At 38.0% G+C, this 24,821-nt stretch overlaps 1 long non-coding RNA gene across 1 annotated transcript; it reads right to left on the bottom strand.

The window, feature by feature from the left end:
- Positions 1–11,668: 11,668 nt before the first annotated feature.
- Positions 11,669–16,269, bottom strand: LOC135971125 (uncharacterized). The gene is made up of 3 exons (XR_010587204.2): positions 16,171–16,269; positions 14,444–14,566; positions 11,669–13,494 (listed from the first exon to the last, which is right to left on the bottom strand). It is a non-coding gene; the product is annotated as an uncharacterized lncRNA (long non-coding RNA).
- Positions 16,270–24,821: the final 8,552 nt, after the last annotated feature.

Here is a 24,821-nt window from a genome sequence, read left to right as displayed (position 1 = left end):
TTGAAGGAGGGGTAGGAGAAAGAAGAAAGATTCAAAAGAGGAGAGTTAAGAACCGGCTTTGCCTTGCACTTTTTACAAAACAAGGGTACTAATTTACTAGAAATGTTAAGTTTATACTTAGATGGACTCAAACCACATATGGTGACTGAAATCACCTAATTTCTTTGAGGAAGGAGCTTTATTGAATGGCAACATGCTTTATAAACACTGTTTTTTCTTTTTCTTTGAAGAAAGAAGAGCATTTAAAATAATTGCAACGCAATCCCCCCAAAAGTTATGCCAATACATTAAAGCATTTGGGCTTAAAATTTTTCCTAAGTAGTAGCTCTCTTGTTCACTGTCCAAGATAGTAAAATGGTGAATTTTTTTTTCTTTTTTTTAATGCTGCTCAACTTACAATGGGGTTATGTCTTGATAAATATCATAAGTCAAAAATGTATTTACCTAAAGTACCGAACATCCTAGCTTAACCTAGCATAACTTAATGGTGTTCAGAACTTACATTAGCCTACAGTTGGACAAAATCATCTGGCACAGAGTACACTGTAGAGTACTGGTTATTTACCCTTGCGATATCATGGCTGACTCGGAGCTGCAACTCACTGCTGCTGCCCAGCATCACAAGAAAGAAGATCTTGAAGCATACTGCTAGCCCCAGAAAAGATCAAAATTCAAAATTTTAACTACAGTTTCGACTGAATGTGTATCACTTTTATACCATCACAAAGCCAATAAATTGTAAGTCAATTGAGACACACACACACACACACACACACACACACACACACACAAACCGGCTTTGCCTGCATCACCTTTTTACCATGAGACTGTCCTCCTATTCCTGATGACTAATTTTGGATTTGGGGCATATGATTGTTGCCCTAGAGGCTCTAGAGGACAAGGGAGGAGAGAATTGCGGAATTTCAGTAGCACTGAACAACTGCCAGAGCCAGCCATCCAGTCATAAGAACAGCAGTAACAGATTGCAGTTCTCCTTACTGCCTGCCTGTCAAATTAACATGCATTGTCATTTAACATGCATTGTCTCTAATGTAATCTTCCTGGAAGCCCTGAAACATATGGGTATTGTCTTTATTTTACAGAAGTGGAAACCGAAGCTCTGACAGATTTAACATTTTGCCTAATGTCACATGGTTAGTGAGGTACAGAACCCAGTTCAAGTCAGGTAACCCGCTGTACTGGTTTGCCCAGGACTGAGGGGTTTCTTCAGATGCAGGACTTCTAGTGCTAAGACCAGGAGAATACCAGGCAAATCAGGATGACTATTCACCCTAGCCTGACTGCAAAGCTCTGTTACATTATCTTTAAGCCAAGAAGCACAGAACTCAGATAGATCTCCCAGGAGGGCAAAGGACTCTTAAGATTATCCTAAGATGCTCAACATTTACCTTCTGACTGAAAATCTGTTCTCCTCTCTACAGGTGGGCCCTGGAGTTAGCCCTGTAGTACTGCGTGGATGGAGCTAAAGTCTCTGCTCTGTCTTCCCATTCTAAGCCAAGCTCCTGCCGCTGGACCCCCTCAGTTAACACACCTAGAAGATCCTTGTCCTGTGTGGGGAGGAGAGCCTTGTCCTGTGTGGGGAGCAGAGCCTTGTCCTGTGTGGGGAGGAGAGCCTTGTCCTATGTGGGGCAGACCTCTGGTTCCTGTCCAGCTATGCAAACGCTATTCCTTACAGCTGAAGTAATCTCCAAATCCTCCTCCCTCCTTAAGACACCAGATAGAACTGCTTAAACAATTAGAATAACCTCTACATGTTCCTAGTAAAATCCTTTTTCCTAAGATTTTTTTTTTTTTTTTTTTTTTGAGACGGAGTCTCGCTCTGTCGCCCAGGCTGGAGTGCAGTGGCACAATCTCTGCTCACTGCAAGCTCCGCCTCCCGGGTTCACGTCATTCTCCTGCCTCAGTCTCCCGAGTAGCTGGGACTACAGGCGCCCGCCACGTCGCCCGGCTAATTGTTTTGTATTTTTAGTAGAGACGGGGTTTCACCCGTGTTAGCCAGGATGGTCTCTATCTCCTGACCTCGTGATCCGCCCTCCTCGGCCTCCCAAAGTGCTGGGATTACAGGCGTGAGCCATCGCTCCTGGCCTCCTAAGAGTTTTAAAAGCAGTATTATTGATGCCTGCATAAAGATTAAAAGGTATAAACTTCAGATGAATAATGTCCAAGCTCTGTCCCTTTCTTTTTTTAGCTTGTCCTTTAGTAAATGATGACAATGGCATTTTGTAGGTGTTTTGCAATTTGAATATACCCAAATAATCGCCATTTCTGTTGGGAGTTCCCAGACTGAGGTTTCTAGATAGCACTCTGGGGGATAAATGAACCCTGCCTAAAGTTGTGTGCCCTGTTGTGTATGTGTGTGCTCTTTTATAGGGCAAGAGTCTGTAGCTTTTACTACATTCTCAGAGCAGTCAGTGATTTAGAGATACTTGAAAATCACTGGTGTAGAATTAACAAAAAATCAACTTAGGAATTTTTTTTTAATAAAAGGTGTCTTTGTTTTATAAAGTGATTCACAGTAGCAACCTGTCCCAGTGTGTTAGCCTGTGATTCAAGCCATGGCCTTGATGTGTCAACGGATTCAGACAGAGCCATAAGAAAGGTGTGGTCAAGGCAGCAATAGGGAAGTGCGGCTCAAAGCTCCAGGGCACTATGCCCTGCCCTGCCATGAGAGAACCAGAGGCTTCAGACTCAGAGAACTAAGAGTTCTGGGGTCCAAAACCCACTGCCAAAAACTTTTCTGATAATTTTGGCCAGTGGCAAAGGTGCTTGGTTTCTTATTTCTGGTGTATATGTATATGTATATGTATGTGCGTGTGTGTGTGTGTATATATGTGTGTGTGTGTGTGTGTGTGTGTATGTATGTATGTATATATATAGCTTGGTGTCTAAGAGCCCACACATTGGACCCTGGACCTCAGTTTTAAGTTCATGCCCCAACTCCACATCCTGTAGCCACATGATTTTGGAGAAGTAGCTTGACCTGCTAAGCTGCTGTTCTCTTCCCTGTAACGTGAAGGTGGTACCAGTGCCTACCTCAGAGAATCTTGGTGAGGATGGAATGTGATGATACATGCAAGTTAATTAGCAACACAGTCTGTGCTGCATCAATGTCCCAGGCACTAAAGTGGATGGTGGCCATACATGAGGCTGGAATTTCTGACTTCTAGAAACTTCCTGTCAGGAGGAACCTACTTGGTTGCTTTCCATCTCTGACTCTTCAGTAGGACCTCACAGGCTGGAGAAGGGTTGAGGGAGGGGCTCCCTTAGGACACTGCCCTACAGAGCATCACTTCCATGCTTAGATGAACATCTTCTAGAGCTGTGGTTGAGGATTTAACATTTGGAGCCTGAGATGTAAACTGTGATGGTTAATACTGAGTGTCAACTTGATTGGATTGAAGGATGCAGAGCATTGATCCTGGGTGTATCTGTGAGGGTGTTGCCAAAGAAGATTAACATTTGAGTCAGTGGGCTGGGAAAAACAGACCCACCCTTAATCTGGGTGAACACCATCTAATCAGCTGCCAGCATGACCAGAATATAAAACAGGTAGAAAAACGTTAAAAGACTAGACTGGCCTGGCCTCCCAGCCTACATCTTTCTCCTGTGCTGGATGCTTCTTGCCCTCGAACATCGGACTCCCAGTTCTTCAGTTTGGGGACTCAGACTGGTTCCTTGCTCCTCAGCTTGCAGGCGGCCTATTGTAGGACCTTGTGATCATATGAGTTAATACTCCTTAATAAACTCTAATATATATTTATCCTATTAGTTCTGGCTCTCAAGAGAACCCTAATACAAGAGCATTTACACTTGCCCTAGTAGGAGTCACTGAGTCTCAGTGGCATGGACCTGTTCTCAGGCCCCCTCTTTCCCAGCAAATGCTTGAAGCAAGAACCATTAAATAATAGAACCGCTGATAATCTCCTGATTCCCTACTTACTACCACACTCCTCCACCTGACCCTTCTTAGTCTCCTTGGCCTGCTTGCCTGGGGCCTGGAGTGGTGGAGCAGGTTAAATTCTCCATCACTGTGAGTCTCAGCCATGAACAGCCCACACGATCCTTGTCTGTGTCATTCTCCCTGTTGCCATTGGTACATTAGCAAAGCAATCTGATAGACTGGACTATGTTAGCACACTCTGGGAGACAGCCCTGTGCAGCAGCACAGACAGTGCTGACTGAGTCAATGGGAGAGATGGTTATGGCACAGTAAGGGGAGAGGAGGAAGAGAGACCTGCCCAGGGACTGCCAAATGCCATCCTGTACAGCTGCTCTTTGACTTACAATAGGATTATATTCTGATAAACTTACTGGATATAGAAAATATTGTAAATCATAAATGCACTTAATACACCAAAGCTGCTGAACATCATAGTTTAGCCTAGTCTACCTTAAATATGCTCAAACAGTTACATTAGCCTATGGCTGGGCAAATCATCTAACACAAAGCCTGTTTTATAATAAAGGGCTGAATATCTCATGTAATTTACTGAATATTGTAGTGAAATTGAAAAACAGAATTGAATTGCTGTATGGGTACTCCAACTACAGCTTCTACTGAATGCATATCAGTTCTACACCATCGTAAAGTTCAAAAATCTTAAGTCAAACTATTGACAGTTGGGGGCTGCTTATACTTTAGCCTACTCAGAGCTCACTGAAGGCAATGCTGAGGCCTCCCCAATGCCCAAGTTATTGCTTTTAAGTAACTAAAAGGCAAGAGAATATAACGAACTCATTAGCCTTCTTAGTGACGGGTCCCTCACTTTACCAAGCTTAGGGTGGGAGCAGTAAGAGATGATGGATTCCTTTTCATAATTCAAAAAGAAATATGTATATATATTCAGTTTTTAAAAAGAAACACAAAAGCACTGAGGAAGAGGGGTAATCTGGCACCCCTGGGGACAGGGTGGGCCTAGGCTTTGGATGAAGTGGATCCCCAGCATTATTGTTGGATTTTCCCAGAATCTGTGGACTCTGTTTCAGGTTTATCTGCCTGAATAGCTTCCTGTTCCCCACAGTGAATGATTCACTTCCTCTTCTAATCCCCTGCCAAACATTTCAAATCATGTCTCCTTTTCTTGGTTAAGTGCCTAAATTGAACTCACTATGATGAAAAAGCAACCCATGAAAAACAGTTTTCATTCTCATTTATAAGTCACCTGCCATAAGGTTTTTGGGAGAAGCTCGTGGGCATGTCCCAGCTGGACGCTTCTGCTGAAAATCCCTTCTCAACACTGAGGCGCTGTAGTGGGTAAGATTGCACACAGCAGCAGGAGTGAAAGGCCCTGATTCTGATTCACTTTCCCTCAATAACTTAACAAGTCAGGCATTTACCAACAGCTAACACTCCAGAGGGAAACGGACGCATTTGAGACAAAATGATGAGCTTCTGCTGCCATCTGGTGGAGTTCTCACCTTTAATCATGTGAATTAAAGGGTTGCTCGCCAGGAAATACTGTAGAGCAGTGGTGGTTCTGAAAGGGAGGTCCTTGGACCGGCAGAATTGGTATTATCTGGTCACTTACTGCTGATGATATGTTGTTAGTTACTTTATACCTTAGATTCCTTCATTGCAAAATAGACATAAGATATCTAACTCATAGGGCTGTGAGGATACCCAACCTCACAATGTAGATAAATGAACAACAATTTAAAAAACAGTTATAGGCATCCAGTATTAAATCTAACAAAAGACGTGCAATTATTTTAAAAAGTATAAAATTTCATTGCAACACATTTGGGAATACCTAAATATTTGCAGGCTCCACCCCAGACCTACAGGATTAAGATATACAGTGTAATGGAAGTCCCAGGTTATTTGTATAGAGAATAAAGTTTGAAGTACTTAACATTTTCTCCAGGGAGATAGGTAGTTACTATTGTTTTTTTTTTTTTTTTTGTGACTTTGAATACCCTTAAGTTTTTTCATTTAAAAATGGTGTTATTAAAGACAATCATCACAAGACAGGGTATGGATTGGAGGTTAAGAACACAGAATTTGGGGTCAGATAGAACTTGTTTTGCATCCTGTCCCCATCACTTACTATTGATAATGTGGTGTTACTTAATCTTTCTGGTCCTTAGTTTCCTTAGCTAGAAAATGAACACAAAAATATCTAACTCATAGGGTTGTGAAGACTTAAACAGAAAATATAGGTAGAATAAATAGTAGTATTACAAAATCTAAAGTACCTAGTATTAAATCTAACAAAGGATGTGCAAATACGAAAAAAGTATGAAATTTCATTGAAAGACATTTGAGAATACCTAAATGAAAGGAGAGATGAAACCATGTTCAAGGATAGGAAGAAAACTGTCAATCATCTTCAAATCCATCTATTCTAATGCAATTCAAATTATAACCTCAACCAGGTTTTTACTGCTGAACTTAACAAGCTTATTTCAAAATTTGAATGGAAGAAAAGAGCTAAGAATAGACAATTCTGAAAGAGAAGAAGATAGGGAGGGTCACTCTACCAGATATCAAGACTTACTATAAAACTATAGTAGTTCAGGCAGTGTGCTATTGGCACAGTGATGGATGACTTACCAGTGGAACAGAATGGAGAGTTCAGAAAGAGACCCATACATATCTGGAAATTTGATACATGAAGCAGTGGCATTACAAATCAATAGAAAATGCATGGGCTAACTGATAAGCATTAATTGGTTACCCATAGAGAAAAATTACATGTACTGTGTATTTACATACATATATATGTGTGCATGTATGTATATATGTGCACATATATATTTAGATCTCTTGTTTATATCATACACAAAGATAAATTGTTACCAGGTTGATAACAGATCTAAACGTCTAAAGCAAAACTAAAAGAATTTTGAGGAAAATGCAGAAGAATTTTTGCATAATCTCAGAGTAAGGAAGAGCTTATTAACAAAATCCAGTAAACCAAAATTATAAAGTAAAATATTTTGATATATTTGATTAGATTAAAACTTACTTATTTCTTTAAACCTGTATTTTTAATATTTGAGGAGTACAAGTGCAGATTTCTCTGTTTTTTTTTTTTTTTTTTTTTTTTTTTTTTCAAATTTTAGATTCAGGGGGTATGTGTGCAGGTTTGCTATGTGGATATATTGTGAAATGCTGAGGTTTGGGCTTCTTTGAACCCATCACCCAAATAGTGAACATAGTACCCAGTAAGTAGTTTTTCAACTCTTGCTCTCTTCCCTCCCTCCCCATTTTGGGGTCCCAAGTGTTATTGTTCCCATCTTATGCCCACATGCATGCAATGTTTAGCTGTCACTTATAATTGAGAATATATGATATCTTACTTTCTGTTTCTGTGTTAATTCACTTGGGATAATGTCCTCCTGCTGCTTCCATGTTGCTGTAAATGACATGATTTCACTCCTTTTTAAGGCTGAATGGTATTCCATGGTGTCTAAGTATCTCATATTCTTTATCTAAGCCACCTTTAGTGGGCACCATGACTTTGCTATTGTGAATACTGCTGCCATGAACATACAAGTATAGTTTTAGTAGAACTATTTCTTTTCCTTTGGATAGATACATGGCAATGGAATTCCTGGGTCAAACTGTAGTGCTATTTTTAGTTATTTGAGGAAACTCAACTGCTCTTCACAGTGGGTGCACAAATTTACATTTCCATCCACAGTGTATAGGTGTTCCCTTTTCTCCGCATCCTCACCAACATGTTATTTTTTGACTTTTTAACAATAGCTATGTGATTGGTGTGAGATGGTATCTCATGTGGTATTGATTTGCATTTCCCTGATTATTAGTGTTGTCAAGTATTTTTCCATATGCTTGTTGGCTGCTTGCATATCTTTTCTTGAGAAGTATCTGTTCATATCCCACGCCCAATTTTTAATGGGTTTGTTCTTGTTGATTTAAGTTAATTATAGATCCTGAATATTAGTCCTTTGTCAGATGTATAGTTTGTAAATATCTTCTCCCATTTCATAGGCTGTCTTGTTACTCTGTTGATAGTTTCTTTTGCTGTGCAGAAAGTATTTGGTTTAATTAGATTTCAATTTTTAATTTTATTACATTTGCTTTTGAGGTCTTAAGCATAAATTCTTTCCCTAGGCCAATGTCCAGAAGAGTTTTTTCCTAGGGGTTCTTGTACTATTTTAACAGTTTGAGGTCTTACATTTAAGCCTTTAATCCATTTTGAGTTAATTTTTGTATATGGTGAGAGGTAGGGGTTCAGTTTTATTCTTCTGCACATGGCTAACCATTTTTCCCAGCAACATTTGTTGAACAGGGTGTCCTTTCTCCATTGTTTATTTTTGTCACCTTTGTTAAAGATCAGTTTTTGTAGATGAGTGGCTCTGTTTCTGGGTTCTCCATTCTGTTACGTGGGTCTATGTGTCTAGTTTTGCAGCAGTACCATGCTGTTTTGGTTACTGTAGTCTTGCAGTACTGTTTGAAGTTGGGTAATTGATGGCTCCATCTTTGTTCTATTTGTTTAGGATTACCTTGGTTATTATGGCTCTTTTTTGGTTCTATATGAATTTTAAGATTGTTTTTCCTAATTCCATAAAAAATAATGTTGGTAATTTGATAAGAATTGTGTTAAATCTGTTAATTGCTTTGGGCAGTATGGACATTTACAGCATGGAATGTTTTCCTATGTTTGTGTCATCTATGATTTCTTTCGTCACTGTTTTGTAGTGCTCTTTGTAGACATCTTTCCCCTCCATGGTTAGATGCATTCCTAACCGTGTGTGTGTGTGTGTGTGTGTGTGTGTGTATGTGTGTGTGTGTGTGGCTGTTGTAAATGGGATTATGTTCTTAATTTGGTTCTCAGCTTGAATATTCTGGAATATATAAATGCTACTGATTTTTGTACATTGATTTGGTTCCCTGAAACTTTACTGAAGTTTTCTGCCAGGTCTAGGATTCTTTTGTAGGAATTTTTAGGGTTTTCTAGGTGTAGAATCATATTGTCAATTAACATAAATAATTTGACTTCCTCTTTTACTGTTTGGGTGCCTTTTCTTTCTTTCTTTTGCCTGATTGCTCTGGCTAGGACTTCCAGTACTGTATTGAATAGGAGTGGTAAGAGTGGATATCCTTATCTTGTTCTAGCTCTTGAGGGAAATGTTTTCAACTTTGGTTCATTCAGTATGATGTTCATTGTGGGTTTGTTGAAAATGACTGTTGTTATTTTGAGGTATGTTCCTTTGATGCCTACTTTCTTGAGGATTTTTGCCATGAAAGCGTGTTGGATTTTATTGAATGCCTTTTCGTATCAATTAAGTTAATCATATGGTTATTGTTTTTAATTCTGTTTGTGTGGTGAACCACATTTATTGATTTGCATATTGTATTAGTCTGTTCTTGCACTGCTATGAAGACATACCTGAGATTGGATACTTTATAAAGAAAAGAGGTTTAATTGGCTTACGATTCCACTGGCTGTACAGGAAGCATGATGGCTTCTGGGGAGGCCTCAGGAAACTTACAGTCATGGCAGAAGGTGAAAAAGAAGCAGGCACATCCTACATGGCCGGATCAGGAGGAAGAGAGGGAGGGAGAAGGTGCCACACACTTTTTAACAACCAGATCTTGTCAGAACTCACTCACTATCATGGGAACAGCACCAAACGGATGGTACTAAACTGTTCATGAGAAACATGCCCCCATAATCCAATCACCTCCCACCAGGCCCCACCTCCAATACTGGGGATTACAATTCCACATGAAATTTGGGTGGGGACACAGATCCAAATTATATTACATATGTTGAACCATCCCTGAATCCCAGGAATCAAGCCCACTTGATTGATTGTGGTGAATTATCTTTTTGATGTATTGCTGTATTTAATTTGCTAGTATTTTGTTGAGGATTTTTTGCATCTGTGTTCATCAAGGATACTGGCATCCGTGTGTGTGTGTGTGTGTGTGTGTGTGTGTATCCTTGCCAGATTTTCATACCAGGATGATACTTTTTTCATAGAATGAGTTAGGAATTTTTATTTTTTGGGATAGTTTCAGTAGGATTGGTATTCCTTGATTTTTTGGGGATAGTTTCAGTAGGATTTGTACCAGCTCTTCTTTGTATGTCTGGTAGAATTTGGCTGTGAATTATCTGATCCAGGGCTATTTTTGGTTGGCAAGTTTCAAAATACTGATTCAATAATATTTCCTTTCCTTTTATTTTATTTTAAAACAGAATCTCACTCTCACTAAGCTAAAGGGAAAAATAAGCTAGAAACTGCTTAGGGCAAACCTGCCTCCCATTCTATTCAAAGTTATCCTTCTGCTCACTGAGATAAATACATATCTGATTTTCTCCTTTGAAAAGGCTAATACTCAAAAGAATGCAATCATTTCTCTCTCACCCAGGCTGGAGTGCAGTGGTATGATCACAGCTCACTGTAGCCTTGAACCTCCTGGCCCAAGCAATTCTCTCACCTCAGCCTCCCAAGTAGCTGGGACTACAGATGTGTGTCACCACACCTGGCTAATTTATAAAAATTTTTAGAGATCTTTCCTGCTTTCTCCTGTGGGCATTTAGTGCTATAAATTTCCCTCTAAACACTGCTTTGGCTGTGTCCCAGAGATTCTGGTACATTGTGTCTTTGTTCTTATTGGTTTCAAAGAACTTATTTATTTCTGTCTTAATTTTGTTATTTACCGAGTAGTCATTCAGGAGCAGGTTGTTCAGTTTCCATGTGGCTGTGCGGTTTTGAGTGAGTTTCTTAATCCTGAGTTCTAATTTGATTGCACTGTGGTCTGAGAGACTGTTTGTTATGATTTCAGTTCTTTTGCATTTGCTGAGGAGTGTTTTAGAAGAAGTGTGATATGGTGCTGAGAATAATACATATTCTGTTGATTTAGGGTGGAGAGTTCTGTAGATGTCTATTAGGTCCACTTGGTCCAGAGCTGAGTTCAAGTCCTGAATACCCTTGTTCATTTTCTGTCTCATTGATCTGTCTAATACTGACAGTGGGGTGTTAAAGTCTCCCACTATTATTGTGTGGGAGTCTAAGTCTCTTTCTAGGTCTCTAAGAACTTGCTTTATGAATCTGGGTGCTCCTGTATCAGGTGCATATACATTTAGGATAGTTAGCTCTTCATGTTGCATTGATCCCTTTACCATTATGTAATATTCTTTTTTGTCTTTTTCAATCTTTGTTGGTTTAAAATATGTTGTATCAGAGACTAGGATTGCAACCCCTGCTTTTTTGTTGCTTTCCATTTGCTTGGTAAATGTTCCTCCATCCCTTTATTTTAAGCCCATGCGTGTCTTTGCACATGAGATGGGTTTCCTGAATACAGCACACCGATGGGTCTTGACTCTTTATCCAATTTACCAGTCTGTGTCTTTTAATTGAGGCATTTAGCCCATTTACATTTAAGGTTAATATTGTTATGTGTGAATTTGATTCTATCATTATGATGGTAGCTGGTTATTTTGCCCATTAGTTGATGCAGCTCTTATCCAAAGACAGGCAATAGTAATGCTGGAAAGAAAGTGGAGAAAAGGAAACCTATGCACACTGTTGGTAGGAGTGTAAATTAGTACAACCACTATGGAGAGCAGTATGGAGGTTTCTAAAAACCTAAAAATAGAACTAGCATATGATTCTGCAGTCCCATTGCCAGGCATATACCTAAAAGAAAAATGAGTGTCAAAGAAATATCTGCATCCATGTTTATTGCAGCACTATTTACAGTAGTCAAGATTTGGAAGTCACCTATGTTTCCACCAACAGACAAATGGATAAAGAAAATATGGTACATAAATACAATGGAGTACTACTCAGCCATGGAAAAGAATGAGATCCTGTCATTTGCAACAACATATATGGAAAGGGAAGACTTTATGTTAAGTGAAATAAGCCAGCCAGGCACAGAAAGACGAACTTTGCATGTTCCTACTCATTTATGGGTGCTAAAAATTAAAACAGTTGAAGTCATGAAGATAGAGAGTAGAATGATGGTTACCAGAGGCTGGGAAGCGTAGTATGGAGGTGAGGGAAAGGTAGGTATGCTTATTGGTTAAAAAAATATAGTTAGATAGAATAAGAGTATTGGATAGCACAATAGCATGACCACAGTCAGCAATAATTTAGTGTACACTTAAAAATAACTAAAAGAGTATAACTGGAATCTTTCTAACACAAAGAAATGATAAATGCTTGAGGTGATGAATACCCTACTAACCCTGATGTGATGATTATGCACTGTATGCCTGTATCAAAATATCTCCTATACTCCATAAATAAATACACCTACTGTACACTCATAAAAATTAAAAAAATATAAACAGTACTAAAGATAATATGGTGTGGATCTGTGTTCCCACCAAAATCTCATGTCAAAATTGTAATTCCCAATATTGGAGGTGGTGCCAGGTGAGACATGATTGGATCATGGAGGTGGTCCTTCGTAAATGGTATAGCACCATCTCCTGGTGCTGTTCTTGTAATACTGAGTGAGTGAGTTTCCATGAGATCTGGTCATTTAGAAGTATATAGCACCTCCCCACCTCTCTTCTCCTCCTACTCTGGCCATGTAAGACATGCCTGCTTCCCCTTTGACTTCTGCCATGACTGTAAGTTTCCTGAGGCACCCCCACAGAAGCTGAGAAAAAATCATTATGCTTCCTGTATAGCCTGCAGAATCATGAGTCAATTAAACCTCTTTTCTTTATAAATTACCCAGTCTCAGGTAGTTCTTTATAGCAGTCTGATATAATGGACTAATACTCAAAATTAGTACTGACGAGTAGGGCATTGCTATAAAGATACCTGAAAATGCAGAAGCAATGTTGGAACTGGGTAATGGGTAGAGGTTGGAAGAGTGTGGAGGGCTCAGAAGAAGACAGGAAGATGAGGGAAAGTTTGGAATGTCTATGAACTCCAAATATCTGAGATAGGTCTCACTTAACTTAGAAAGTTTATTTTTCCAAGGTTAGGATGTGCGCCCATGACACAGCCTCAGAGGGTCCTGACAGCATGTTCCCAAGGTGGTTGGGGCACAGCTTGGTTTTATATATTTTAGGGAGACATGAGACATCAATCAATATATGTAAGATGTACATTGGTTCCATCCAAAAAGGTGGGACAACTTGAGCAGGGAGGGGGCTTCCAGGTCACAGGTAGGTGAGAGAGAAATGATTGCATTCTTTTGAGTATTAGCCTTTCCAAAGGAGAAAATCAGATATGTATTTATCTCAGTGAGCAGAAGGATAACTTTGAATAGAATGGGAGGCAGGTTTGCCCTAAGCGGTTCCCAGCTTGATTCTTCCCTTTAGCTTAGTAATTTTGGGGCACCAATATTTATTTTCCTTTCACATTTCCCACCTTTTCTTTTTTAAAGTCTTTTGGAGAAAGCATTTTAGAAGAAAATGAATCTCTGGTCTCAGGTTTCATCTGATCTCTCATGGTTAGGATGGTTTATTCCTAGACAGGTAGATCCTGAGTTATTAGGAAAGCTCATTTTAGCAGGTTGTGAAGTCTCATATCCTATGAAGAGAAAATAGCGGGATGAAGGGAGAAAAACAATAACAAACGAAAGAACAATCTTGGAAAATCGATATAGACCACATTACTCTGAAGTCTATACATACGTTAAGCACGTATGAAAGTAGATTATGTATATAAATAGGTTGCTATTATATTCTTCTGAAGTTTAAATTGTCTAGCTTCAGTTTGCAGGGTTTTAAGAAAGCATAGGTTAGTTTTCAGTGATTTCAAATTAGGAAAAGTGAGGGAGAAAAAGGAAAAGAAAGAAGAAAAATTTGAAAACTTTATTTTGGAGACATGTAGCCAGGAAAAATTAAAATTCAGTCCAAACTGTAGAAAATAATAAAAATTGAAAAATATTAGGCAAGACTAGAATCTAACAACAGGTGTTCTGGTGTTTTTGAAACATAATTTTACTCTCTCCAGTTTCCCATTTTTACTAAAGACAAATCATGGTAGGACCAATTTGCTTTATCATACTTGCCCAGATTATTTGTATAAAGTACAGCAAGAATAATTATTTTTCACATAGGTTTTAAAATTGGCTTTGATGGAACTTTGTTCCAGAGACAGAATTTCAGATAAGACTTTTTAAAAGCCCAGCCCAACCATGGATTTGTACCATCAAATACCTATGAGTTGGGGGAGTTACTCTCCTCTTGAGGTCCCAAGATTACTTAGGGTTCCTGGGCCTCTCAGAAAGTGACATTCTTTACCTACCACAGGTCAGAAACCCTGTACAGGGACTGTGTAGACAAAGTATGAGGCCAGTTTTCCCAAGGGGCTTTTATTGGCTCTAAAATTCAAGTTTGATTCTTAAAAGAAAGCACACCATTCCAAAGCTTTGGTAAAATAACCAGTTTCTCCAATTGTGTCCTGTTACAAATAAAAACAGACTCTAATTGCACTTATGCAAATAACTATATAGCCATAAGTTAAGAATACTCACAAATAGTTTTCATATTCTGGAGAAATCAGGTAGAGAGAAACAAATATATTCCAGATTTTGTTCCCAGAAACAATACTTATTGTTAGAAGCTGTCAATAGCCCAAAAGAAAAGTTTCCTTGACTCTGAAAAACAAAACAAAGGATCAGCACTGTTTTAAGCAAAGCATCAAAAAGATTACTTCTGTCTTCTTCCAGTTCAGCCTATGCAGTTAATTCCTGTTCTGCTTGATATTCATGAACATTTCGGCTCTCCATGAGTCCTAAAAGTTTTTCCTCAATTCTGATGTGACAATCTCCAGAGTTATCAGAAACCTGCCCTCAAGAGCACTTGTTAGAGTTTTATAGCTGATTATAAAACCACCTTCTAAAGAGGACCAAAACAAGACAACAGTTGTCCATGGATGCCAAAAAGTTTTAGAGCAGCCATAGTCAAAGACACTATGGACAAGAAAATTTGTTACCTATGTGACACACAATAATTTAACATAATAATTATACACTATTATACACTTAGTGTAGGATAACATACACTAAGTCATATCAGAATTATAGGAGTTTCCTATAATTTTGGAACACATACCAGTAACGTATTTATACAAATACAGCCCAAAGAAAGCCAGACACCATTTCATATTTGACAATGCTTCCTGTATAATTTTTATACCAAATAAACCAAATATGTCATTTTTGGACTTTAGGGAATTTAATATCTTAACAATTAATTAGGTTAGAAAAAGACATAATTTATTATTTGATTTTTGAATGTTTGTCAAATATCAAAGGTTTAAAACACTTGATATCACAAAATAAAATCACAGATCATTGTCAAATATGTAATTCATTTAACCAAAATGATAACTCAAGGATTTCAATAAAAGGCAAAACCTTTCATTCTTTGAGAGAGGTGACTTATTTTTCTGAACAATAAGCCCTAATGAAAACAGCATGAAGCCAATTAAATTTTTTTTACAAAATTTTATAAATAATCTATAGAATTTTAATCTTGATTATAGGATGTAACTTCCATAAGCCTTTTATAACCTTTATTTATTTAATATAACCTTTATTAAATAAAACTGTATTAAGGAGCTGGTTAATGTTTCAAGAAAACCTTGTTAATCTGACATAGGAGCCCATATACTGATCTTTCATCAGTGTGCCTTTGACATTAATGGTTAATTTATAGAGAAACTGAACTTATTTTATCTTTCAAAATTGGCCATTACAATCTCACAATCCCATCTCTTTCATCATTGTCCCTAGGACTTAAGGAGTTGAATAGCTTTAATTTCAGCCCTGTGTCTCAGGAACGCAGTTTATTTTGATTGGCATATTCTACTAGACCTGAAGATGACGCTTTAATTGCTGTCAGCGTTTAAGATTTAGCAGGACTTGGTCTCCTTTTTAGACCCAGGATTTAAAGCCCTGTAACTCAATGTCACAAGGACTTTAAAAGCACATACAGAAAGATACACAGATGTAATAACTTTAATTAAAAAATATTTTCATCTCAATTTTTTTCTAAGCAAACCAAAACTTAATAATAATGGCATAGGACTTATTTTGATAAAATGTAAAATCTGTTAGGCCAGTTGCCAAAAGGCAAAAGAAAAGGCCTTCTGCAGTGCACAGAATATTATGTTGAAAGAAAACATTTCCTTTAGACCTTTAAGAAAACATTGTTAGCATCAGACCACAACAAACAGAACCTGAGGAAAAAAACTTACATGAGCTGAAAATGAGTTGAAGAAGAGTGTTACATATTTCACGTCCTTTAAAAGGGGGAGAGAAAACCAAAAAAAGGTGAGATGCAATAAAAGTTGAACTTCGGATTTAAAAAATTAGAATCTCTTATAATTTATTAAGAGTAAATCAATCCCTTAAGAAAACTTCATTGTTCTAACCAATTCTTTAGTGTATAAGTGGTTTTTTCCCCACCAAACCCAATCTCTGGAAATACCATTATAATTACCCTTTAATTATAGGCAACTTGATCATATAAAAGTTTTTGGTTTTTTAAATACTATTATTGGGACTTACACAGACCATTCATCACATGCTTGGACTTTCTGGTTTGCCCTGAACATCCCTCTTTCTTAAACAACCAATCATTTTATTCTAGGACTAAATTTACCATACAAGATTCTTTCTCATATAAAATTATTTCTGTTTAAGCTTTCTTACCAAAAAATACTCCTTTATTTCTATAACTTCCTTTATGTCTCTCTTATTTCCTGGTTCCTTTTACCTTGTATATTAGTCTGTTTTCACACTGCTGATAAAGACATAGCAGAGACTGGGCAATTTACAAAAGAAAGAGGTTTAATTGGACTTACAGCTCCACCTGTCTGGGGAAGCTTCACAATCATGGCAGAAAGCAAGGAGGAGCAAGTCACATCTTACACGGATGGCAGCAGGCAAAGAGAGAGCTTGTGCAGGAAAGCTCCCCCTTATAATAACCTTCAGATCTTATGAGACTTTCTTACTATCACAAGAACAGCACAGGAAAGACCTGCCCCCACAATTCAATTACCTCCCATCAGGTCCCTCCCACAACACCTGGGAATTCAAGATGAGATTTGGGTGGGGACACAGACAAACCATATTACCTCATTATATTCCTAACCTTTAAATAAGCTCTGAATTAGGGCCAGGCATGGTGGCTCACGCCTGTAATCCCAGCACTTTGGGAGGCTGAGGCAGGTGGATCACCTGAGGTCAGGAGTTTGAGACCAGCCTGGCCAACATGGTGAAACTTGTCTCTACTGAAAATACAAAAATTAGCCAGGCATGGCAGTGGGTGCCTGTAATCCCAGCTACTCAGAAGGCTGAGGCAGGAGAATTGCTTGAACCCAGGAGGCGGAGATTGTAGTGAGCTGTGATCATGCCACTGCACTCCAGCCTGGGTGACAGAGCAAGACTCCATCTCAAAAAAAAAAAAAAAAAAAAGCTTTGAATTAGACAAAACTTGTTCACCTTTCTTTTAAAAAGGACATACTTTTTTTTTTTTTTTTTTGAAGAATGTTTTCCTACAATATAGTTTTATTGGAAGATACTCAAGAAATGTAATATTTATTATTTAATTTAATATAACTTTAGATTCTAAATTATGCCAAGTTTGTCTACAAGTATTTATCTCATTACATTTACCTAAATGTTTTATTTTAATCACTTACCTAGATTAGTTATGAAAACTATGATAATCATTATTTAAAGTTATAAAACTGCCATTGCAAAACTATAACTGAGACAGTGAAAAAGATCTGACCTAACTGACTCCATCTTGCTTCTAAGCTCCAAGTTGTCCTTGTTCATTCCTGGGTGTAGGCTTAACTAACTTTTGGAACTTAGTTTATGATTTAGCTTTGAAACAGATGATAACAGCCCTTTCCCAAAACAAACCTCTTTCCTGTCTGTGGACTAGACTGCTTACTGCTACAGGTTAGAAGTTATGGTAATTTTACTAAATAATTCAAGATGTAGCTATTTTCATTAAACCAATATCAATGACTTATTTATTAAAAATTACAGAAACAAGACCATTTTGTTTGGGGTTGGGTTTAGAGTTTTGTGACCCCTATGCCAAATTTTGACACCTTATAGGGCTTGGCAGTATTTGTATGAAATTGCTTGATTAATAAATGCAAACAAAAATGTATGCTGGCAATTCTTAAGACATTTCTAGTATTACTTTACCAATAATTTTAAAGCTAGCTTATTTATTAAAGATTTTACTTAAGTCACATAAAGGTGAAAAAACATTTGACTAGTCTTTTTTTTCTGATAAAGGATTTAAATGCTTTTATTTTTCTTTAAGCCAATTAATTAGAGCTCTTTTATATATTTTTCAGTATTGAACACATAAATACATAGATGTATTAGGCATCCTGATAGAAGTACATCTTATAGACTCATAAGACCTCCTTTTTTTTCCCCTGTCTTAGACTTGCAAACTTTTGATAACCTGTTTCATTGCCCTGGCAGTTGTCAGACAATCTGCATATTGAAGGAAACAACTCTTAGGTGAAAACTCAGAGAGCAAAATTTACCTTTCAAGGTACAGAGAGAAAAAGTCTGGTGGTGCTAGAGGAAGACTAAAGATGGATGCCAAATCAAACATAAAATTATAGCAATCTAGCATAGGATTGTATAAGAAGACCAGTTTTATTTAGGTAGGGACTACCTATTTTTTAACTGGGTCTCTGAGCTCTTGGCAGAGCCCACACTGAATGAATCCTGGGTCTCCGTAAAAGGAGAGTTATTATGAGGCTAGCAACATGATGCTTTTGCAGTGCACTTAATTTTTTTTCTTTAAACAAAGACATTTCTAAGTGTCTAAACCACACTCTTCCTAAAAACCTAGAGTATCCTCCGTTGTGATAACTATTTTAGTTAAAAATCGGGTAACACAATACAAAAGCAAGCAGTTTAAGAGCTGAGATGAAGTTGTCTGCTTACACTCTTAGGGTTCTATAACAAAAAACAGAGGTTTCTCCCCAAAAGGGAGTCTGATGCCTTCTCCATTTTCTTTAAGGAACCCCAGGCTATTATAAACTATTTTAGCTCCCCCATGCAGCAGAGGGTGCAAGAGAAAGGAGAGACAGCAGAAGTAAATGAAGAAAACAGAATTCAGTCAACTGACAAGAAAAAAACCTTTCACTCAAAAAAAAAAAAAAAAAAAAGAAGAACACACACACACACACACACACACAAAGTCCTAGGAGAGAAAAAAACCCCCAAAAACGTAAAAGCCTCTTAAATACAAACACACATATACATTCACACACACATCTTGGATGTTAGCTTTTAATTAAGAAGACTTTTAACTATTGAGCTCCTTTAAAAAATCATTTTAAATCTCTATCATATTTCAGCTAGGGAAAATTGCAGCTATTTCAGAAGTACTGCATATCAAAGTAGAAAGGGCTTGATTTAGGAACCAAACCCAGGCTGTCATGGTGAAAAACAGAAGGCAGAACCTTAGCTATGGAATGGCAGTGTGGAGCAACAGCCATTGCTTTCAGTTTGGCCTGGTTAGCAAAAAGGTGGAATTGTTATGTAAATAAAGCCCCTTAAGTAGTGAAAATAAAAAAACTTTCCTTTTTTCCCTTTTGCTGGCCACTTTTCCCCCGCAACACACCGTGTGTGTGTGTGTGTGTGTGTGTGTGTGTGTGTGTGTGTGTATGTGTGTGTGTGAATTTAGTTACTTCAAAGACGTTGTTCCCCACAGTTTGGAACTTTCCTTTGGATATGATCAAGTCAGATAGAGTTGGTCAAACCCAATGGGAAAAAGACAGAAACAATAACAAAAACACTAACAAACAACAACAAAAAACAATTAAGTGAAACAAACAAATGATTGAACAACTTATACAATTACTTAGCACTCTAATGGTAAGGAGAAATTAAGACCAGCTGGTTGTTAATTTTAATCTAGCCAATACAAACCCCAATTCAGTTACTTACTTAGGGATAGGTCTCAGGCTGAAGACTGCTCTCTACTATTTTCGAAGCAGGAAAAAACTCAAACTCATCTTCTTTGTTGGGAAAAAGCTGAAACTCCATAAAGGAGTTACCTGCCTTCTGTCATCACGGAAGCAGGAAAAGTTGCCTTCCTTGTGTTGGAAGCAAGTAAAACTCCAAAAACAGGAGGTGTAAAACAAAATAAACTTTAGATTTAGACTGTATTAGTTCATTCTTACGCTGCTAATAAAGACATACCTGAGACTGGGTAATTTATAAAGGAAAGAGGTTTAATTGACTCACAGTTCAGCAGTCTGTGGAGGACTCACAATCATGGTAGAAGGTAAAGGAAGAGCAAAGGCACATCTTACATGGTGGCAGGCAAGAGCATGTGCATGGGAATGGCCCTTTTTCAAACCATTGGACTTATTCACTGTCATGATAAAAACATGGGGAAAATCTGCCCCCAATGATTAAATTACCTCCCACTGTGTCCCTCCCAGGACACGTGGGGAGTATAGGAGCCAGAATTCAAGAAGAGATTTGGGTGGAGACACAGCTAAACCATATCATTTCACCTCTGGCCCCTCCCAAATCTCATGTCCTCACATTTCAAAACCAATCGTGCCTTCCCCACAGTCCCCCAAAGTCTTAGCTCATTCCAGCATTGACTTGGACTTTTGAATTAAGGCATGTAAAAAATACCCCCCTGAGTAAGAGAGGAAAAAGCAGCTTATTAAAAGGATAGAAATAAAAGACACTCCTTCCTCCTTTTTATACCAAAACAAAATAATTAAGAATAGTTACATCTTATAATCATCCTCTGGTTTTGAAAGATCCACTTAATGTTACCTACTTCAAGAACCTAAAAATATTTAAAATTTTACTTAAAATCAAAGAGGTTTCTGGAAGTCACAGTACCAATAGCTAATGTTTACTGGGTAATTCACATATTCCAGGACATGAGCTCAGTGATGTCAACCCAGGACAAGCAGCATTGGCACTGACAGAGCCTGTTGGAACTGCAGAATCTTGGACCCCACCTCAGACATACTGGATCAATATTTGGATTTTAACAAGATTATTAGTGATTTGTGTACATGTTAAGGTTTGGAAAGCACTGCTTTAAATGGTTTATCTCAAAGTCCACAAAAATTCTATGTTTCTACTTCATATCTTCTTCAAAAATTTGCAAGCATTTTATATCTTCATTAAAAGCAAAGATGCTTCTGGAAGTTGTCAACCTATATAACAGAGAGAGGCTCTCTAAAAGAAAATGATATTTATTCAGAATAGGGTATTGCAATGGGAATACATGTACCATAGTAAACTACGTGACTACTCAAGGAGGTAAAGGCTTTTAAAGGAAAAATGATGAAGATTACATAATTATTTTGAGATAATTATTTTTGTTTACAAGGATCAGTAAAAAGGGTGATGTCTGTCTGAGGTTGGACAGGCTGTTTCTGGGTAGATGTCCTTGCAGAAGTATTTTTGTGTAAGGTGTGTAATATGGTTTGGATTTGTGTCCCTGCTCAAATCTCATGTTGAATTGTAATCTCCAATGTTGGAGGAGAGGCTTGGTGGGAGGTGATTAGATCATGGGGGTGGATTTTCCCTTTCCTGTTCTCGTGATAGTAAGTTCTCATGAGATCTGGTTGTTTAAAATGTGTAGCACCTCCTCCCGCTCTTTCTTCTGCCTGCTCTGGCCTTGGAAGACTTGCCTCCTTTCTCTTCACATTCCTCCATAATTGTAAGTTTCCTGAGGCCTCCCCAGTCATGCTTCCTGTACAGCCTAGAGAATCCTGAGCCAATTAAACCTCTTTTCTTTATTAATTACCCAGTCTCAGGTAGTTCTTTATAACAGTGCAAGAATGGACTAATATCCTTTAATGGTCTTTATATAAGATTGCCGTTTTTGCAATCTTTTGTGACAGCTTTTGTTATCATATATCCATGCATGAGAACTTTCTCTTCATAGGCTTCCCTGGCTGGATTTGTCAAGGTTTTTTTTTTTTTTTTTTTTTTTTAATGTAAGCAATTCAATTTTAATTTTGACAACTTTCACAAAGTCATAATATCAACAGGTAGTATTTACTGAATACTAAACGTAGTCCACAAAAACCTTGTGAGTACCACCCCTTGTGGGGTGGTACTACTGTTAACCTCATTTCCATAGATAAGGAAACAAGCTTTCAGAGATTAAGCCATTTGCCATTTGCCTAAGGACACAGCTAGTTAGTAGCAGGGATGAGATTAAGCCTAGGACATTCTATCATTTGGTACAACATTGATGAACCTGGAGGACATTATGTTAAGTGAAATAAACCAGGCACAGAGCGACAAATATTGTATGATCTCACTCATATGTGGAATCTAAAAAATTGAACTTGTAGATTTAGAGACTAAACTAGACTGGGGAAGTGTGTGGATACGGAAAGGGGAGATGTTGATCAAAGGGTACACAATTTCAGACAGACAGGAGCAATAAGTTCTGGTGTCCTATTACACAGTAGAGGGACTACAGTTAATAGCAATGTACTATATATTTCAAAATAGCTGGAAGAGAGGATTTTGTACGTTCTCACCACAAAGAAATGATAAATGTTTGAGGTGATGAATATGATAATTACTCTGGTTTGATCATTACAGAATGTATACTGAGCCATCACATTGCACCCCACATGTTCAATCATTATTTGTCAATTACAAACAAATAAAACTTATTAAAAAAGAAATAAGACCCACCTATGCTGGGCTGGTACCAGACCCTTACCTTCTGTACTGGCAGTCTCTCCTTGTGCTGTGAAGAGCATCGTGGCCAGACCAACTGACTTAAAGAACAAACTTAATTGTAAAGAGCAGCTGAGTAAACTGAGACATCTGGAAAAGTGATGATGAAAGGACACCCTCGAAAAGCACAAATACACGTTTAAACATATGAAAGAACATACATTCATGTACAGGTAGATACATTAATCTGTAAAAAGGTAATTTTAAATGTCTTGGAGCTTTATCAAGTGAAGTCTAAGGGATGATATTTGATTTCCTTCTGAAGAATAATTCAATTATTTTGATATTCCCTCCTTTATTAAATATATTGAGGCAAGAATACAAGAATTAGGAATTTGACATGACACAGCAGTGAATGAAGTGAAAAGTGCTGTGGCTTTTACTTATTGCTAACCATTTTTATTGCTGAGAGAACTTACTATAACACCCTAATACAGTGGTTCTTTTTTTTTTTTTTTGAGACGGAGTCTCGCTCTGTCCCCCAGACTGCAGTGCAGTGGTGTAATATCGGCTCACTGCAAGCTCCGCCTCCCGGGTTCATGCCATTGTCCTGCCTCAGCCTCCCGAGTAGCTGGGACTACAGGTGCCCGCCACCACGCCCGGCTAGTTTTTTTGTATTATTTTTAGTAGAGATGGAATTTCACCGTGTTAGCCAGGATGGTCTCGGTCTCCTGACCTCGTGATCCACCCGCCTCGGCCTCCCAAAGTGCTGGGATTACAGGCGTGCACCACCGTGCCCAGCCTCATTATACTCTTCTCTTATTTTGTGTACTAATGCTTAATATGTATTAAGGATTAACTGCATAGCTGTAATTCTGAAATCCAAACCTCTTTCCCATTACTCTGTTCTGCCCACCTTGGGGCAGTGGTTGATGCCTGGGCCCCACCCTGCCCTGATGCCTGGCATTAGCTGATGCCTGGACCCCACCCTGCCTTGGGCAGTCTTTTTGTTGCTGTTGTTGTTCTTCAGGTGATTTAAATGTGCTGTCAGGGTTGAGAGCCACGACTTTGTGGGTAACCTGTGTGACTCCATCACAGATTTAAGAAAATTTGTAGCAATGGTAATCCATCAAAGGATGTGTGATGTGTAAAATTCCTTTGTCAGCAGCTCAGAAGAATGGGCTCAGTAGGCAAAAGGCAGAGAAGACTAGAGGAAGGATTATCCCTTTCTCTCTGAGATTGACCCAAAGGAATGGGAGAGTGAACTCCATGTTTGATATTTGAGGGAAAATTTTAAATCTTACCACCAGCAGTAGCTTTGTCTGAGACTTCTAAAAGCTTCTTGAAAATACAGTTGTCACAGCTATGTTAACAGGTGGGGAAATCTTGAAATACTGAATTTTCACAACACAGTAACTAGATTTACTTTAGCAAAAGTAGAGCCCAAACTCTCTCTATAGTCCACTGTTTAACAAAGAATTGGTGATGGTAACTTATTAATGTTTTATAAATAATGATTTCTTATTAATGAAATATACATTTTACCTTATGAAATAAGATAGTTATGTTTCTAGGGCTCAACTCACAAGACTCTCATTTGTTTGTTTGGACTTACCACACTCCAGAAGAATTCAGCTATATGCCTCAGAGCAAGTATTTTTATTATTTCTTCTTCTACCCTGGCTAAGAATGAAGTGAGTAATCCATTTTTTTTCAGGCTAAGAATGATTTTATACATCTAATTAAAACAGGTAGGCTGAATTGTCTCGTAGGGTAAAAGGGGAAAATGTTACAAGATCAGGAGAAGGCAAAATATGTTGGAAGACATAAAGGCTTTAGAATTAGGCAAAACTGGATTCAAATCTGGCTTTGCACATTATCAGCTGTGTGATCTTGCACAAGTTTAACATCTCTGAGTGCTCATTTTTCTTCTTTGCAATGTGTGGCTGTTGACATCTGCCTAGATCACTTGTCATGAAGCTTAGCAGGCAGTATACAGTATGCAGTCTGTGAAAAGCAGCTATAAGTATATGAAATAAAGTGATGGGGTTGGAGAAGGGGCTTAGACTTTCAATTAAAGGTGGGACAGCTCTACATGAATGTTCCCCTAGAGTTTCATACTCAATGTGTTGGAAACCTAAATGTGTCCTTCTCCTCAGTTTGCTATCTCAGTATGTGGCAT

The sequence above is a fragment of the Macaca fascicularis genome, chromosome 6 (genome assembly GCF_037993035.2).
Source record: "Macaca fascicularis isolate 582-1 chromosome 6, T2T-MFA8v1.1".
Lineage (NCBI taxonomy): Eukaryota > Metazoa > Chordata > Mammalia > Primates > Cercopithecidae > Macaca > Macaca fascicularis.
The sequence above is the reverse complement of the archived record's forward strand: the minus strand, read 5'-3'. Positions and strand labels throughout refer to the sequence as shown.